Source organism: Nycticebus coucang, chromosome 15 (genome assembly GCF_027406575.1).
Source record: "Nycticebus coucang isolate mNycCou1 chromosome 15, mNycCou1.pri, whole genome shotgun sequence".
Taxonomy (NCBI): domain Eukaryota; kingdom Metazoa; phylum Chordata; class Mammalia; order Primates; family Lorisidae; genus Nycticebus; species Nycticebus coucang.
In genome coordinates this window covers 79,324,387-79,341,677 of record NC_069794.1, presented here as the reverse complement: position 1 = coordinate 79,341,677, position 17,291 = coordinate 79,324,387, and the positions used below count along the sequence as shown (strand labels likewise).

At 45.1% G+C, this 17,291-nt stretch overlaps 1 protein-coding gene across 4 annotated transcripts in view; it reads right to left on the bottom strand.

Moving 5' to 3' along the window:
- MTUS2 (microtubule associated scaffold protein 2) overlaps window positions 1-7,554 on the bottom strand; it is a 749,188-nt gene extending 741,634 nt beyond the window's left edge. For 2 of the 4 annotated variants that reach the window (XM_053563400.1, XM_053563404.1), the window contains exon 1: window positions 7,426-7,554. The gene's annotated coding sequence lies outside the window, so the exon portion shown is untranslated. The remainder of the gene's footprint in view (window positions 1-7,425) is intronic. The other 2 variants (XM_053563402.1, XM_053563401.1) reach the window with 1 other exon arrangement.
- Window positions 7,555-17,291: the final 9,737 nt, after the last annotated feature.

Genomic DNA, 17,291 nt, shown 5'->3' with positions numbered 1-17,291 from the left:
TTCTTCTGGGACCTGGTGCAGCAGCTCACGCCTGTAATACCAGCACTCTGGAAGACGAGGAGGGTGGATTGCCTGAGCTCAGGAGCTCAAGACTAGCCTGAGCAACAGCAAGACCCTGTCTCTAAAAAACAGCTGAGCATTGTGGCAGGTGCCTGTAGTCCTACCTACTTGGGAGGCTAAGGCAGAAGGATCACTGGAGCCCAAGAGTTTGAGGTTGCTGTGAGCTATGATACCCCCGCACTGTAATGAGGGCGACAAAGTAAGACTCTGTCTCAAAAACAAAAAATTATTCTGCTATATGAAATCAGTTCTCAAATCAATTTCCACTGAAAATAAACTGACAGTAATATAAGAATTAGATACAAAAAATTGTTTGGCTTAATATGTGGCAACATTTCCAACCTGAGAACAATTATTAGTGTATAGAAAAAGACTGCCTGCTTGAGAAGCTATTTTGAATGAGTCATTTCAAGCAGCTTAGTATAATTAATTCTGGATGATTTGAGATTACTTCTCTTATACTATCATTTAAAAAAATGTTCATACTAAGTTTTTAGATTAGTACTTTACAGTAGCAGTCTGCTGAGGTGTGGAAAATTAACTTTCCTATTAAGTGTTCATTATCTGCTTCTGCTGCTTTTTTGTCCTTTCTCCTAATCCATGACTCTATGTGCCATGCTTGCTCCCCCATGCTTTTGAAAAGCACTGAAAATCACTATATCGATATTAGCCTGTTTCTGGACAAATATATTTGCCTTATTACCATCTTTATAGAAACTAATGCACCATGTTGGCTTTTCATTTCTGCATTCCAAACTTCCCCAAAAGTCAGTATCAACCAGTTACTAATACTGTTCGGACCAAATCACATAAACTGCCTACGTGCCTGTAACGTCTACATGTATACACTGTTTTGTTTCTCAATGGGGAGTGAACCTACTAGTTCAACAGGTCTGTAGTACACAGAGCAGCAAAGACTAATAAAGAGAGGTCCTGAAGGGTCACACAGTCCGTCTCCTCTGGAGAAAGGAAGTTAGTTCATTTGCCTTAAAGACAATAATCAATCTTATTTTTAAAATCTCTCAACAGTTTGGGTTAGCAATCTCTTTTTCTTCTATCTAGTCTAAATACTGGTAACAAAACATAAAATAGAAATGAGAAACAAAAATAATCATTTATTCTATTTATCTACTTATTCATACATCATTTCTTTACTAGTTATTTAGCAAATGATATGAGTACCTAGGAAATCTAAGGAAAATGACCACCAAAAGATTAGAATCGATAAGAGTTTGAAAAATGCCCAGTCACAGAATTACATCTTAGATTCTATAACTTTCAACATATCAATTATTAGTTACATGGAATTGCAACCAATACATATAAGATATATATACGGAGGGTGCCAGAAACTATATACACATTTTAAAAAAGGAAAAAAGTATTAAAATTGTAAATTCAAGTCACGTTTGATTTCTACAATTATAAAAGATACAAGACATAATACACAAGAAAAGAAATGTTATTGGTATACTTGTTGAGTATTACAATTTTAATACAGGTTTTTCTTTCTTAAAATGGTTATACAGTTTTTGGCACGTGTGTGTGTGTGAGACAGTTATGTAACAAAACCAATTAGAAGAAGGCCCATTATAAATCTAAAGAAGAGTATCAAACATCCAGGAATAATCTTAAATGTCCATTTTCCAAACATGGCGGGACACGCAAAGTAAGGGACCACACAAACTCATGACAGGTACAGAGCAGCGGCAAGAATACTGGTCTCCTATAAATGCCACCTGTGCTCATTCAAGCTACCATGAAGCTCCCTCCTGGCCAGCAAACAATCTGAAGCAGTGGTTCTCAACCTGTGGGTTGCAACCCCTTTGGACCATATGAAAGGTTCGCGGCATTAAGAAGGTTGAGAACCACTGATCTGAAGACTCTGTATGTGGAATATTTCTTCTCTGGCTATTGAGGATTAGAAACGCTTATAAGTTAAAGACTTGAAAAAACGAACGGCTATCCCACCCCTATCCCATGCCTGTCTTCCCCCACCCCTTTCTGCATCCAGAAAGGCTATAACTGAAAACCAGCAGACGGTTCCTGGATGCTGCTCCTCAATGGCTTCCTCACCTTCTCCACTGAGGAATCCACCACAGCTGCTGCCAGGTGTGTGTGTGTGTGTGTGTGTGTGCACACATGCTCTGATTAGCAGATGTACAGCAGCCATCGGGGTATACAGGAGCCTCAGTCAACCACTGGGCAATCTCCCCCCTCAAACCCCGACCTAGGCATTAAATATGGAGAAGCAAACAAAACAGACAGAAACTGGTGCCTGTAGGAGTGGGGGCGGGGGGGTGTCTTTCTAACTCAGTTGTGCTCAGAAAGGTGCTCTAGACATTTACACGTTCTTCAAGAAAAAGTGGCGTGTTTCATACTGGGAACATTCTTTGTCCGCTGGATTCCAGGCTGAGATGGAACTTGCCTGATGGTCCCTCTTTTATGACAAGCCAGTAGGAGCCATCCATTCCATGAAGCCACACAGTCTCTCTACCTATTCCTCCTGTCTGGGTAGTGTCTAGGCTGGATCCCAGATGCCCTGAGAGGTCTGCAGATGCACCTGGTTGTAAGCCACCACATCACCTAAGACCATAGGAAAAATAACAGCATTCTCTAACAGCCTCAGGTGGCTGGAGGAAGAGGTGGGGGGCTGCTGTGGTGAGGACCAGGACGTAAGAGAACACTTCACACATGAGAACACACATGTGAGGGCGCACGGCACAAGAGCCGCTGCTGCTGCCTGCAACACTGGCTTCCTGGGCTCCTTCCACCTGCAAAGTTGTGCCCAGGGTTAGGGGACTGCGCTCGCTGTTCCCCAGTGAGTGGCACCCAGGTAGCTCACTCTCCCGCCTCCTGTAGGGCTGTTCAACATCCCCTCTTAGTGAGACTCTTCCGGGTATCCCACTTAAAATAGCACTTCCCCAGCCCAAACTCCTCCTACCTTGTCTTGGGTTTATTTTTCCCATAATACTAACCATACCTGATATAGTATTCACACAAGTTCATCTGATTCCTTCCATTATGATAAGTTCCCAGGGACACAGTTTTTGTCTGTTTTGTTTGCTGCGCCATATTTAATGCCTAGAACAGTGTCTAGCACATATAAACACTCAAAATTATTTGTTGGATGGTGTTGGGGGGGTGGGGAATGCTGGACACTAGTTAAAGGTGAAAGGGAGATTTTACCTAGTACTGACGCTATAGGGGAAAGAGACTTCAGTATAGAACTGAGCTCAATTCTAATCCATGCAGAGGTGACCAGATGTTTTAAAGGGAGAATGAGAAGTGGGGACACAGAATGAGTGTGGGCTCAAGCAGAGATGAGTGAAAGGTGTAAAGGTGGCACTCAGAGATGAGGCTGCAGAGATGTTCAGGCCAGGTTTATTGAAAAGGGAGGGTGACCCACCTGGGCAGTGCAAAGATGGAGTCTGGGCCCCCTGGGGCAGTTAGAGACCCCTTTTATATGGGGCTGTAGCCTGGCAAATTCCACAGCTTGCCTGAACAACAGGATTTTTTTGGCACAAACTTCTCAGTGGGTGGACTAGTAAGATCCTTTGTGTCTTTGCTTTTTGGTGGGTGGGGGAGGGTTAATGTGTGTTTGCATTAGGTCCCCCAACAATGAGAAAGTGGAAAATTACAGAAAGCAGGTAAGGGGGTTGGTTAATGTCCAGGGGACTAGGCCATCTGTACCTGCTCACTGGCATTTGTCAGGCCCCTCCCCACCTGCAGAGACTGGGAGAAGGAGCCTAAGATGATTACACTTCAAAGGAACAGCTCTCTGACACTAAGACACTCCATGATGCTAGGAGACCACCTCAAAGGGACAGAGAAAGAATTCTAATTATAAATTTTTAATAAATGACCCAAGAAAAGTCAGGGGCCTATTGTCAGGTGTTGGCTACAAAAAAGTTAAATTATGTGTAGGCAGCCTTGTGCTTTTCCAAAAAGGAACTTAAGGGGGGCTAGGTCATCCCAGAAACATGGCCTGGGCTGCTAGAGCCAAGTTATAGTATTTTTTTTTTTTTTTTGTAGAGACAGAGTCTCACTTTATAGCCCTCTGTAGAGTGCCGTGGCCTCACACAGCTCACAGCAACCTCCAACTCCTGGGCTAAAGCGATTCTCTTGCCTCAGCCTCCCGAGCAGCTGGGACTACAGGCGCCCGCCACAACGCCCGGCTATTTTTTGGTTGCAGTTTGGCCGGGGCTGGGTTTGAACCCACCACCCTCGGTATATGGGGCCGGCGCCTTACCGACTGAGCCACAGGCGCTGCCCCAAGTTATAGTATTTTTAAGTCCTGAGGGGTGAGAGGGGTGATAGACAAAATTGTGCTGAAAGTTGCACTTCTTACGGCCCAGGTTGAGCCTAGTCAAGCAGAGGGCTGAGAGAAGCCTGAGCAGTTTGGTCAAGGAGAAAATCTGGGTGGAGGGATGGGTGGATAAAATAGGTATATGGCTTGGTGGGAAGGATCAAGATGATAAGACTTGAACGCATCCAAATTCAGACAGGAAGTAGGTAACATTTCATAGGAAACAACAACTCTCAAAATACATGCTGGTGAATATAATAAGCCTCCCACTTGCTTACAAAAACTGCTCATAGGAACAAGCCAGTAGTTCATCTAGTCTTTCCCAACCAACCTGCAGGATATTTTCTAGGTCTGAGTTTGTTGCTTGCTGTTTAAAATTCATATTAGACCATTCCTAAGTAGCTTACAAAAGATCTCCTATGGAGCTGATGCTACCTGTTCCTACTAATTCTTTGTTAATAGTAGTTGATTTGTTTTTCCACCTTTTTCCTTGGGAGCTTGCCTCTGAGATGCGGAAGAGTTTTAACCCACTTTCCTCCCTCCCCACCCCTCTCCACATTTCTCTACCTCCAGCTGACACTCAGATCCAAAACAGTTCCATGCCCTGGAGATCACAAGGCAAAGAGCTGGTTCTCCAGGGAACCACCTGATTTCAGTAACTCTGCACTGTCCCAGCTTACATTAGTTTGCATTTTCAGCAGGTCAACTCTAATATTGGCTAGATTCTTTATCTTTTATAATGACAAAAATTTAAAAAAGAAAAGGCAACTAATATTTAAACACAACTTGGAAATGGAGGCAAATTCAGGGTTTGTGGAACCGCAGGTTTACATAACTGGGGAATAGGAGAATCCAAAGAACATCCTTGCTATTTAAAAAGAATCCAAAACTACAAACACAAATTGGGAGATGGTCGTACGTATGAACACATCGCTAAGGCCCCTCCCTGGGGTCTCCAGAGCTTAAGATTCGTTAGCTTCTCGGTCAATACACCTCTGCTGGGAGATATAAAAGACAGAAAGGTTTCCACCAGCAGCGTTCAAATCTCTAGAAAATCACTAAGCATAACAGTTCTCTATTACCTCAATCCTCCAGACGCTATTCTTATCTCTCTTTCACTAACCACCATCCCTGCTGTTCCCTCTAATTTGGGCAACAGCAATTCATTACAAAAAGAGTGTATGCAGGACTAGGTTTGTGCACCCTCCCCAATTTCGGCTTTAGCAGTCTACTTTCATGTCAATTATGTAATAGCCAAAACAGAGATTTTAACAGAGGACCCAAAGCACAGTCGTAGTTCTTATATAAGCCTTCATGAACCATCCATAAGATCTGCCCCCCAGATTTGGATATGTGGAATTACATAAGATAGACAGACTGACTTGGCAGCCAGGTTTATTTCTGACCTTCAAAACAGTAAAAGCTTTCTGCACTTAATTTACTCATTCATATTAACATAATTTTTAATTTGATAGGGAAACTAATCTTTAATAGAACTTGATTATTTCATCACACAAACGTAAAGGAACGTCCTCACACTACTACTCAACTTTCACTGTTCTCTCTGCACAATGAAAGGGACCACTTGGAACTCCCCTAAGTATTCCACATGGAATTACAGGTCCCTGATAAACTAATCTTTGCAGGAAAAACAACCAACGAAGACCATTTAGACAAAATACAAAAGTTCTTCAACACAACTCCTTTTCTTTTTTTTGCAGTTTTTGGCCGGGGCTGGGTTCGAACCCACCACCTCCGGCATATGGGGCCAGCGCCCCATCCCTTTGAGCCACACAACTCCTTTTCAATACTATTTTTCTCTTTACATGTTTATAAACACCTGTTTTTATTTACTTTAAACCACTGTAGCCACACCTTAAGCTACAAAATGATAAATTAAAAGAAACAATGCTGTTCCATGGGTCTCACCCCCCCTACACATTAGAATCACTAAGAGAGCCTTTTAAAATTACAGATACCAAGGCATCACCCCAAACTAATCAGAACAGAATACTAGGGCCAATCAGAGTACCTACACATCAATATATCTTCTGCTTTCTACTTCTGTCTTCTTCTTACCTGAAAAAAATAGCCATAAACGTTGGTTTTGTTTTGGGGAGCAGAGGAAAGGGAGGGAAGGAAAAGATCTTCAGCTAGCAACTTATAATTACTAAGTTTCTATCAAAGATCAAAATAAAATCTTTTTGCAGTTTGAAAGCCATAAAGGAAATCTATGGGAACTTTTTCTTAATCACTATCAATACGTAGCCAAAGACTTCTTACCAATTCATATAGATGCAAAATCTATTTTTTAATGCTTTACAATTCTACTTAATTATTTAAAGCTTCCTACATCATCTTAAAAGGTATCTCAAACTAAGATCATGTTTATTCTTAAGTAAAGTTTTAGTTTCAATCAGAAATTATGGTTCTGACTTGTCTTTGAAATCTCTTCTCTGATGCTCTGGCAATCACATATAACTTTACCAATGAGCACATTTTTTTAAGCAATTATGTAACGGAGACTACAGGCGCCTTTGGTATCCAGCCAAGTGTACTTCTTTCCGTGTTTGTATTTAAAATAGAATGGTAGTAACATCACTTGTGTGCCTGCAATTCCTTCTATGCACAGGCTCAGAATGAAAAAAAAAAAATTTTAATGGATGTAGCAAGCAGCTTTGCTGCTTTGCCATTATAAAGCTTGAAGGAAATAACACATTCATACTAAATTAAGACGAAGACACAGACCAAATTATCCAAAGCTGGGGTGGGTGGGAGAGAACTCGCTTTAACTAACCTACCAACGCCTCTCAAACGGGGTGCTTAACCAGGCAGCACGCGAAGGTGCCCAGTGAACTGCAGCACCTCAGCCGAAGCAGGTGGCGCGGGCAGGAAGGAACAAGCGCTCTGAAGACCGAAACGCCAGCAAACACTGCGCTGCCCTGCGCCCGGCTGCCTCGCTCCCTAACTCTGCGCACCTGTCTTCCAGGAGGTCCAGAAGGTACGCGCCAGAGCCAAGCCCGACCCCAGGGCTGAGCAGGGAAGGATTCGCTCACCTGGGACGCGAAGAGCAGAGAAAGACGCCCAAGAGGCCACCGCCGTCCTGTAGGAGATGCTCATCCCAGACCAGCTCCCACACGCTTCCTCCTCCCCAGCTCGAGTTTTCTATTTACGGACAGATCTGGACGCCGCTGACCAGTCAAGGGTCTCCGCCAAAGGGGGCTGACGAACTTGCCCAGAGAGCCGGCAGAGGTGGCGCAGGTGGAAAGCGAGGGGCGCCCCCGCACCTGCAGACGCTCCCGCTCACTGTCACCTCCGCCCGCCCACGCCCGCGCGGCGCCCCCGCCCTCCCCTCGGCGCCGGCACCGCCCAGGCCGCCGCCCCCGCTCCGAGTGCCTGGGCACAGCCGGGGCCCGGGGACCCGGACCGCCCGCAAGACGACCGGGAACCCCCCGGGTCGACCGCCTCGCTCGGACAAAGAGAAACCGCGGGGCGGGCGGCCGCGCAGCCCGCGCGCCTGGCCCGCGAGGTGCGGTCGGTGGTGACAGCGGTGGGGCGGCGCGGGGCGGCAGCGGCGCGCACCCCCTCCCGGCCGCCGGGAGACGCACACGCCGAGGCCCGGGCGCCTCCTCCCGGCCCTCGCCCAGCGCCCCGCGCCCAGCGTCGCCGACCGCAGTCCCGCCGCTGGGAAGCCGCAGCGCCCTCTGCCGGCCGACCCCCGCCGCCTTCTGCGCGCGCGCCGGCCGGCTACAGTTCCCCCAGGCGGCGGGAGCGGCGCGGGCTGCTGTCCCCTCCACCGGTCACCGCGGTCACTGAGCGGCAGGAGACCCCAGGCAAAGGAGGAAGTGAGACTGAGTTGGCTCCTACAGAGCCAGGGGCTTCAAGGAGTGAGATCTGCTGTTTTCCCCTTAGGGCAGAAGAGGAAGCAGCTTCGAATTAAGAGCAGCAGGAAGAATTGGGGTCCAGCTTTGGGAAGAACTTTGTAGAGTTCCTGCAAAGCAGGTGTCTGAAAAGGTCTGTGGACAAGCCAGGCGTTTCTTCCCAGAAGCACACTTATTTCTGTGTTTAAGAAGCACAAATGCGCCTCCCCGCTGTCCGAGGGGTTCTAGTGTGCCTGGAGCGCTCTTAGTTTAAGTAGATGAATGAATGATTTCTCAGAGACACTTCTAGCCCTACCTGAATGCTACGGCTCCCCAAACAGGACATCTAGGCGGCGTAAAAAGGCAAGTGAAGCACGTGGGGTGGCTCACGCCTGTAATCCTAGCACTTTGGGAGACCCAGTTGGGAGGATCACTTGAAGCCAAGAGTTCAAGACTAACCTGAGCAATACGGCTAGACCTGCCCCCTCTACAAAAAAAAAAAAGAAAGAAAGAAAGAAAGGAAGAAAAATTACAAAAATTAGCTGGTTTGGTGGTGTGTGCCTGTAGTTCCAGCTACGCAGGAGGCTGAGCGACTAGAATCCCTTGAACCCAGGAGTGTGAGGTTACTGTAAACACTGCACTTTAGCCCAGAATGAGACCCTAACTCAAAAAAATAAAAAGAGATAGCAACCTCTGATGTAAATAGCGATGAAATAAAGATTTACCATTATAAATATGAAGTTATGGTGCTAGTCCTTGCACTATTTAGGGTTTTGTTTGTTTTCTGGGGGCATCTATTCTCAAGCCACTGTGTTAAGCAGTATTTCATGCCAGTTATTTAAAAAAAAAAAAAATTAGACTAGTTGGTGAAGGGAAATCACGAAATGGTCCTTTTTTTCACACCACGGTCCTTTAAAATTATTCTGTCAGATCTCCCTTCTCCTCTGGAAGAATCTAGGGCAAATTTCATAGCCTTTCCTGTCACTTTCAGGTGTTAATAAACAGTCTGATTCACTGGTATTAAAAAGTCTAGTTCAATTCAAATCAAAACTTTAATCTCATTCCATTCGAGCCTTCCACACTCCCTTCCCACCACCCACTGGTCTCAGCTTGACCCACGCTCAGAAGTGTGCATGGGTCCAGCTTTGGGAAGAAAACGACTTTTACAGGTTTTTATTCTCCACTCTCCCGGGCTAGCTCAGGGAAGGCCGGTTCTTTAAGTTGGATGTGGTGGGGTCCTGATCCTGCAGTTTCAACCTCAGCTCTCCTCTGGTGGCCCACCTTACAGGGAGCCATCCCCTGGTAGGCAAACTCAGCTATTCTACCACCACCACGATGCTGGGATTTTGGCCCACCACAGTCTAGAAGTACAGGCCACTGTCACTGAGTCCTCCCTCCTCATTCTCTGGCCACACATAGCTCTGGCATCCTCTGTCCTCTGTCCCTGGGTTGATGCTTGTTCCCATACTTCGGGTGACACATAGCAGATTCTCAAGTAGTTCTCCAAAAGTATGCCTTTATTTGCATGAAGCGGGCGGTCCTCCCTCCCTCCCTGACAGCATCCTCTCGTTTTCATCACTAACTTTCTCCCTCGATCTCTCTCTCTCTGTCTGCTGAAGGTGGCAGAGTCCTTACTTAGCAAATCGTCCAAAGGAGATCCAATTCTTCTCTTTACGGGTGGAGATACCTGACCATGTGGCAGCATGGAGGTGAGCCCTTCAGATCTTTGGCAGCATAATTAACTGCCAGCTTTCAGCTGTCACACCTTTGGATCCACAGTGCTTACACCAAGATCACACAACACACACACCCCTATGGTTCCCAGCCCATACCTGAGCATGGCGGGAGCCCTAGAGCCATGCCCTTTCTGCCTCTAATGGGCAGCCTTTGCTCAGCAACTCCCCACTCCTGCCGGGCTTTCTCCGCGCTGTGCTGCAGCCTGGAGCTCTTGCTCTTCATCTCCTTCCCTTCCCTCTCCGGTGCCTGAGTGCTGGACCTGCACAAACTCTCAAGGCACTCCTCGTCCGCACGCCAAGCTCCTTCTCCCTCTTGCTCTGTTGTGCACAGGTGTTTTCTCCAGTATCTGTTTGCACTTCTCATCTTGCCTTGGCATCTGCTTCTCAGAGGTCTCAAACTAGCACAGTCACCTATTGTACCCAACAGCTATTCCAAGACAAGTCCCATTTTAACATTTGGCTATGCTGTATGTGAAAAGAAAAGGAGAATGTTCTTCTGAGGGGAAAAAAAAACAGCAATAAGCAGGTATCTTAGCACAGATTCCCTCCCAAAACAGAGCCTGATAAAAGGACTTGGATGCAGTTTATTTTTGAAGGTGATCCCAGGAAGCAGGAGTGATAGAATTGAGATGTTGAGACAGGAAAGTATGAAAAAGCAATTTAAAGGTGTATTCTCAAGGCCACTGCTGCATGCACCGGGCACACAAACACACAATACACCTGGGGTCTCTGAGAAGGTTACAAAAGTCCCCCCCAGAATTGTCATTTCAAAGACACGGGGCTGACCATTCACCCACTGGCTCCTACTCTCTGTTGATTAAAATTGACTATGAGGCTTAACTCCAAAGTTACCTAGTGCTTTAGAAAGGACAAAGGCAGAAAAATAGAGTGAACCCCATGGCAGCATCCTTGAGGTGGAACATTGTCACTTGAATCCCAAAGGGAGGGACACCCATCAGAGCTATGGCTGAGAGGTAGCCAAAGGCATGTGGTTCAGGGCAGCCAAGGTGCCCCCTGAAGCAGCCTCAGGAGTATTTTCCCAGTGTCTTATTAGACTGAGGAGCATGTGGATAGACCACAGGCATCTACCCTGGGAAATTCCAAATTGCTGAAACGCCAGTGAAAAAAGACTGAAGAAAAAAGAATACAGCAGTGTTTGCAAGTTAACAATGACACTTGGCAGCAGATGGGTTGACCAAACAGCAGCACAGTTACTAGGGTCAGCACCTGTAGGACTGGACAGAGGGAGACACGGAACTGTGACTCAATTCCAGCGAGGCCTCTGCAGCTTATGGTTCCCAGAGCAGTGAGCGGCAGCTGCACCCACCAGCTCGAGAGCTCCAGTTGTTCCATTTTTCTGAATCAGTTGTTAAACATATGCATTATTAAAGATTAAATTATGTAAACCTACAATTATATATTATATTGAAAACAAAATTAATAAGTATTCAAAACTCATCCTAATTACTATAGTAAGTAAGGTAGTAAGTAGTAGTAAGGTCCCAGGCTGGAGTTTACTTACCACTCATGTGTCTGTGTGGTGGAAATACTACATGACCGTGTGCCATTGCGTGTGTAGTCCCAAATCCACACTCAGCTCAGATCATCTACAGAGGGTGTATTCTCACCACAGCAAACACCATAAAGAAGGGCCCCCCATAGAAGGGCCTATGGAGACATTGTGAAACATTTATATGCACACTACTGTGTTGACTTAGGCATGACATGGCCAGAGGTGGCCGGGGATGAGCTAAGTGGTGAGTTCTCTATGACCCTGCCAGATCTACCGTTAGATGTGGGCTATCTGGGAAAGGTGTGTTCTTGGTCAAGGGGGGGCTCTGCAGGTGAGGGAGACTTTGAGGGAGCTGTCTGCTCACAGCCTTCCAGCAGCTGAGACTTCCGTAATATCCTCCATAAGTGACATAAAGTGGTTCATAGTATATTCATTGAAAATAGCTATTTCTGTAGGTATAGATAGCCATTTTTGTTTCTGATATTGTTTAGGTGTGGCCTTTTTCTTTAATATTTTTTTCTTAATTTGTTGTCTCTGACATGTGTCTCCTTTTTATCTTTTTAAAACCAGCTTTTGATTTTGTTGACTGTATTGTATTTTGTTTACAATTTTACTGATTTCTGCTCTGACTATTGTCATATCCTCCCTTCTGTGCTCTCTGGGTTTAATCTATTCTATTTCTGACTTCTTTGTCAAAAGCTTAGCTCATTAATTTTCAGTCCTTTTTTTTTTCAGATACATTTCCCACACATATTTGTGGCACTTTCAATGTCATTAAATTATAAGGTCTATGTTTTCATTATAATTACTTCTTTGACCCATGAAGTATTTTAGAAGTATTGTTTATTTGTATGTTTGTTTGTTTTGAGACAATAGTCTCACTCTGTTGCCCAGGCTAGAGCACCGTGGCATCAGCCTAGATCACAGCAACCTCAAACTTCCGAATCAAGCCATCCTCCTGTCTCAGCCTCCCTAGTAGCTGGAGCTACAGGTGCCCGCCACAGCACCCGGCTCGCCTGAGCTGGTGTCAAATTCCTAAGCTCAAGGGATCTTACCACCTCTGCCTCCCAGAGTGCTAGGATAACAGGTGTGGGCCGCCACACCCAGCCTAGAAATGTGTTTTTAATTTCAAAATACATGAGGCTTTTTTGATACCTTTTTGTTATTGGTTTCTAATTTAATTGCATTCTGACCTGAAAACATGGTCTGTTTGATACAGATTTCTTTAAAACAGGTATAGACTTGCTTTCTGGCCTCATCATAAATACTTCATGTTCTTGAAAAGAACATACATCTTCTAATTTTTAGTGCAAAAGGACCTCACTAAAATATTGCCAAATGCAGGATATGGAATAAACCTTAGCAACCATCAACTATTGAATAAAGAAAATGTGACATATATATATGCTGACATATATATACTGCTGGTTTTCATATATGTTATCAGAAACAAACATTTTATAGCTGGGCGTTGTGGTGGGCGCCTGTAGTCCCAGCTACTCGGGAGGCTGAGGCAAGAGAATCGCTTCAGCCCAGGAGTTGGAGGTTGCTGTGAGCTGTGTGAGGCCACAGCACTCTACCGAGGGCCATAAAATGAGACTCTGTCTCTACAAAAAAAAAAAAAAGAAACAAACATTTTGAAATGTTACATATTTCCAATAAGATACATTCTATCATTATATAGTGATTCTCTTTCTCCCTAATACTTTTTACCTTAAAATATACTTTGTGGCTCAGTCGGTAGGGCGCTGGCCCCATATGCTGAGGGTGGCAGGTTCAAACCGGGCCCGGCCAAACTGCAACCAAAAAATAGCCGGGCGTTGTGGTGAGCGCCTGTAGTCCCAGCTACTCGGGAGGCTGAGGCAAGAGAATCGCTTAAGCCCGGGAGTTGGAGGTTGTTGTGAGCTGTGTGAGGCCACGGCACTCTACCGAGGGCCATAAAATGAGACTCTGTCTCTACAAAAAATATATATATATATATATTTTCTTCAGGTACCTGTAGAAGCTTCCTTTGGTTTATGATAATAGCCGTATATCTTGTTCTAGCTTTTAACATGTCTGTATTTTCTTCGGTATGCTCCCTATGACTTAGCAATATCTGGTTATTTTTATTCCATCTGACAATTTCTACCTAATAATTTGTAAATCTACCCCAATGACAATTTTATATATATAACTAAACCTATTTCTGCCATAAAATTTTATACTTTCTATTTTTTTTTTTTTTAAACAGAGTCTTGCTCGTTGCCCTGGGTAGAGTGCTGTACGTTATTGTAGCTCGTAGCAACTTCAAACTCTCAGGTTCAAGATATTCTCCTGCCATTAGTCTCCTGAGTGGCCACAATACCCACCTAGTTTTTAGTCGAGACAGAAAGTCGACTAAAGACTAAAGGTCGAGACAGAAGTCGACACTCTTGCTTAGGCTGGTCTCAAACTCCTGAGCTCAAGCAATCCACCCCCTTCAGCCTCTCCCAGTGCTGGGATTACAGGCATAAGCCACGGCTTCTGACCTGATTTTATGCTTTTAATTGGCCCTGCACATCTTCTCTTCTTTTCTTTGTTCCTTAGATTGTTTGACGAAAACTTTTCATTGTTTACATTTCCTGTTATAAAAGTTATATGCTGTGTTTTTTTTTTCTTCCAGTAGTTGTGCTTAAACATATAACACATATAGGCAACTAGAAATTGTAATTTTTTATATCTCTGTGCTTCTCCCAAGCGAGAAAGGCCCTTGTCTTTGCTGCTCTGCAGTTTGCTTCTTTGGGCGTGTCTCTCTCTCCATCACTCTGTATAATTTCTTCGCACCTCTATTCCATTCCCCTGGTTTCTCACCTGTAGTATCTAGTCATCTGTGTACCCCATTCATGAAATTCTTCTTGACATTCCCTTTAGTTCTTTTTTGCTTCTTAAAGTTTCTTGTCTTCATTTCTTCAAATTATATTCAATTCTTTTTCAAAAGTGCCTGTTCATTTTATAATTTCTTCTTCTTTCCTCATATTTTCAGCTCCCTGTTTAATCTCAGCACACCTGTTAGAAGGACTTCTTCAGTTTTATATTTGACGAGTCTAATACCTAAAGTCCCCGAGGGTCTAATACCTTGTATTTTGTCTTAATCAGCTTGGGATGCTGTAACAAAATACCACAAACTGGCAGCTTATAAATAGCAGAAATTCATTTCTCACAGTTTGGAGGCTACAAATCTGAAACCAGCATGGCGGAGTGGTGATGTTCCAGTGAGGGCCCTCCTGCAGTCACAGACGCTGCCTTCCTCTGAAATCCTCACATGGCAGAAAGATGGTGCCCAGGGTCTCATGTCTCTTCCTATAAAGGCACGGATCCCCCTCATGAGGGGTCCACTCTCATGGCCTAATTACCTCCCAAAGGCCGTATTTCCAAACAGCATCGCATTGAGGATTAGATTTTAACATTAAGCACTTGGGAAGAGCACATTCGGTCTATTGCATTTGTTCTGCTGACTCTCACTCATTGTGAGCTATTTTCCTCATATATTTGGCAATTGTTTGTTTATAGATCATATGTGGTTTCCTTCTAGACTCCTTTTACTGACAATGGGTCTTTTTATAATCAACCCTTTCACCGGTAGTATAGCCCCTAGAGCAGCGGTTCTCAAGCTGTGGATCGAGACCCCTTTGTAACAATGAAAGTACATGCAGCATTAGGAGGGTTAAGAAATACTGCCCTAGAGGCTTTATGCAGAGGTCACAGTTCCAAAATCTCTCCTTGTATAAACCAAAGACCTAATCTTCTGCACCCAAAGCAATCAAAACTCTAGATTACAGGCCATTGATTTATCAAATACTACACTTGCTTACTACTCTGGCTTCAGCTTTCTCTTTTTCTTTTCTGGTGAGATTAGCTACGCATTAAAATGTGCTATCATGGCCAGTGTTCTCCTAAACACAGAACACAAGACAAATTTTTGTGGGCAGATAATTTATTATGGAAGCAATCCATAAATCTCAACCTGTGGGTCGAGACCCCTTTGTAACAATGAAAGTACATGCAGCATTAGGAAGGTTAAGAACCTTCCTTTCCAAATTTATTAGGAAACAGTAAAAAGGGACCAGGGAAGGAGAAAAAACTAACTTTAACATTCATTCTAGAGGTAGCCACGGCTCCAGATGACAATGCTCAATCTTTCTGGGCTCTGATAAAATGTTTCTCAGATATGTCTCCCGGTACCACTTGTATCCCTTGTGACTTCCAGTAAGTCCAATCCATCACAGCAATCTCTAAAACTCCTTAACACCAGTAGGTTAGAGGACAAAGCTACAGCCTCTTCTGTTGTGCCAGGTGCCTAGAAGGTAACTGATAATCGACATCTTCCTCCTCTTCATCCCATTCCATATTTTGGTTACCTCGGCTAGCACTTGCTTTTCGGGGGAGTGGCTGTGACCTTCGTCCCCAAAGAGCCTGAGCCCTGACTGGCTGTGAGCCAGGGTTGCTCCAGTCATCCACGCCTTGGCATGGAGACACCAAAAGCTGCCAGTGAGGCCCCCATATTCTGTCACAGGTCTTTGTCCCCCTTCGTGCAGCCACAATTTTAGGTCCTCATGATATCCAAGGTCAAGATCTTTTTGCCAGAACAACAGCTCTTTCCTTTGCCTGCTGGTGTATTGGCCTGGGGAGCTCAGAGAGACCAGATGGTGGTTGTAGCTTCAAATTCTTTGGAACCAGTACAACAGCGGCTCCCAACCTTTTTGGCACCAGGGACCAGTTTCATGGAAGACAATTTTTCCTGGTGGGGGGGCAGAAGGAGGGAGAGCTCAGGTGGCAATGCAAGTGATGGAAAGCATCTGTAAATACAGGTGAAGTCTCCCTTGCTCCCACTGCTCACCCTGCTGTGCGGCCAGGTCCTAACAGGTCACAGACCAGAACAGTTTTGACACCAGGGATGGATTTCCTGGAAGACAGTTTCTCCAGGAAAGGGCCAGGGAGGATGAGGCAGGAGGCAGAGCTCAGGCAGTGATGCTGTGCAGTCTGGTTGCTAACAGGCCACAGACAAAAACCAGTCTGCAGCCCAGGGATAGGGGACCACAGCATTACAGTGAATCAGAGCCTGTAATCCAGCAAAGTCCCAGGTTTCAGAGTGGGTCACTGGGAGTACTGATGAGAAGGCCTAATCCCCCTTCTGCTCTCTGGTTCTCAGACCATTCTAGCTATGACTATTCTAGCTATGACCACACAATACCATTCATCAGCCAACAGGTTAGCACGTGTACTACTGCGAAGGTTCAGCCACAAAATCTATATATGTACGCGTGGGAGAGTACGTGGATGGGAGGATAGATAAGCTTTTTACTCCTGGAGGAGGGTCTGTGTTTTTCTGCTCATGCTGAGCCAAGAGCTGACACGTGGTAGCACCCTCCAGGCAGTGGTGGGACCAGGTGGGCAGATCTTGAAGAGCACAGCATAATGTCGTGAGGCACTTGCCTTAGGCGATATTTTTACAGGAAATCAAAAAGGAGAGTTTTCTCTTCTCAGGCAAGAGAGAGGGCTGCTTCCACCAGTCCAGATGTTCAAGGAAATATGAGGGTTCAAAATACTTAAGCAGCCCAAACACCCCTATCCACTCTTTCAGGACCCTTCTTGTTTCAGATCAGGGCATGATTTAGACATGGGAGACCAGTCAAAGCTGTGCCTTCTGTCTCCTAGGGAGCTCTGCCACAGGCCTTATAATTATTTCTTTCCCCAACTGTTAAATTCTAAGCTTACTGCAAATCTCAGTGTTTCCCCTTCCACCTGTGCTTCAGTTGAATCCACCACATGAGAGAATCTTAGTAACTTTGGTG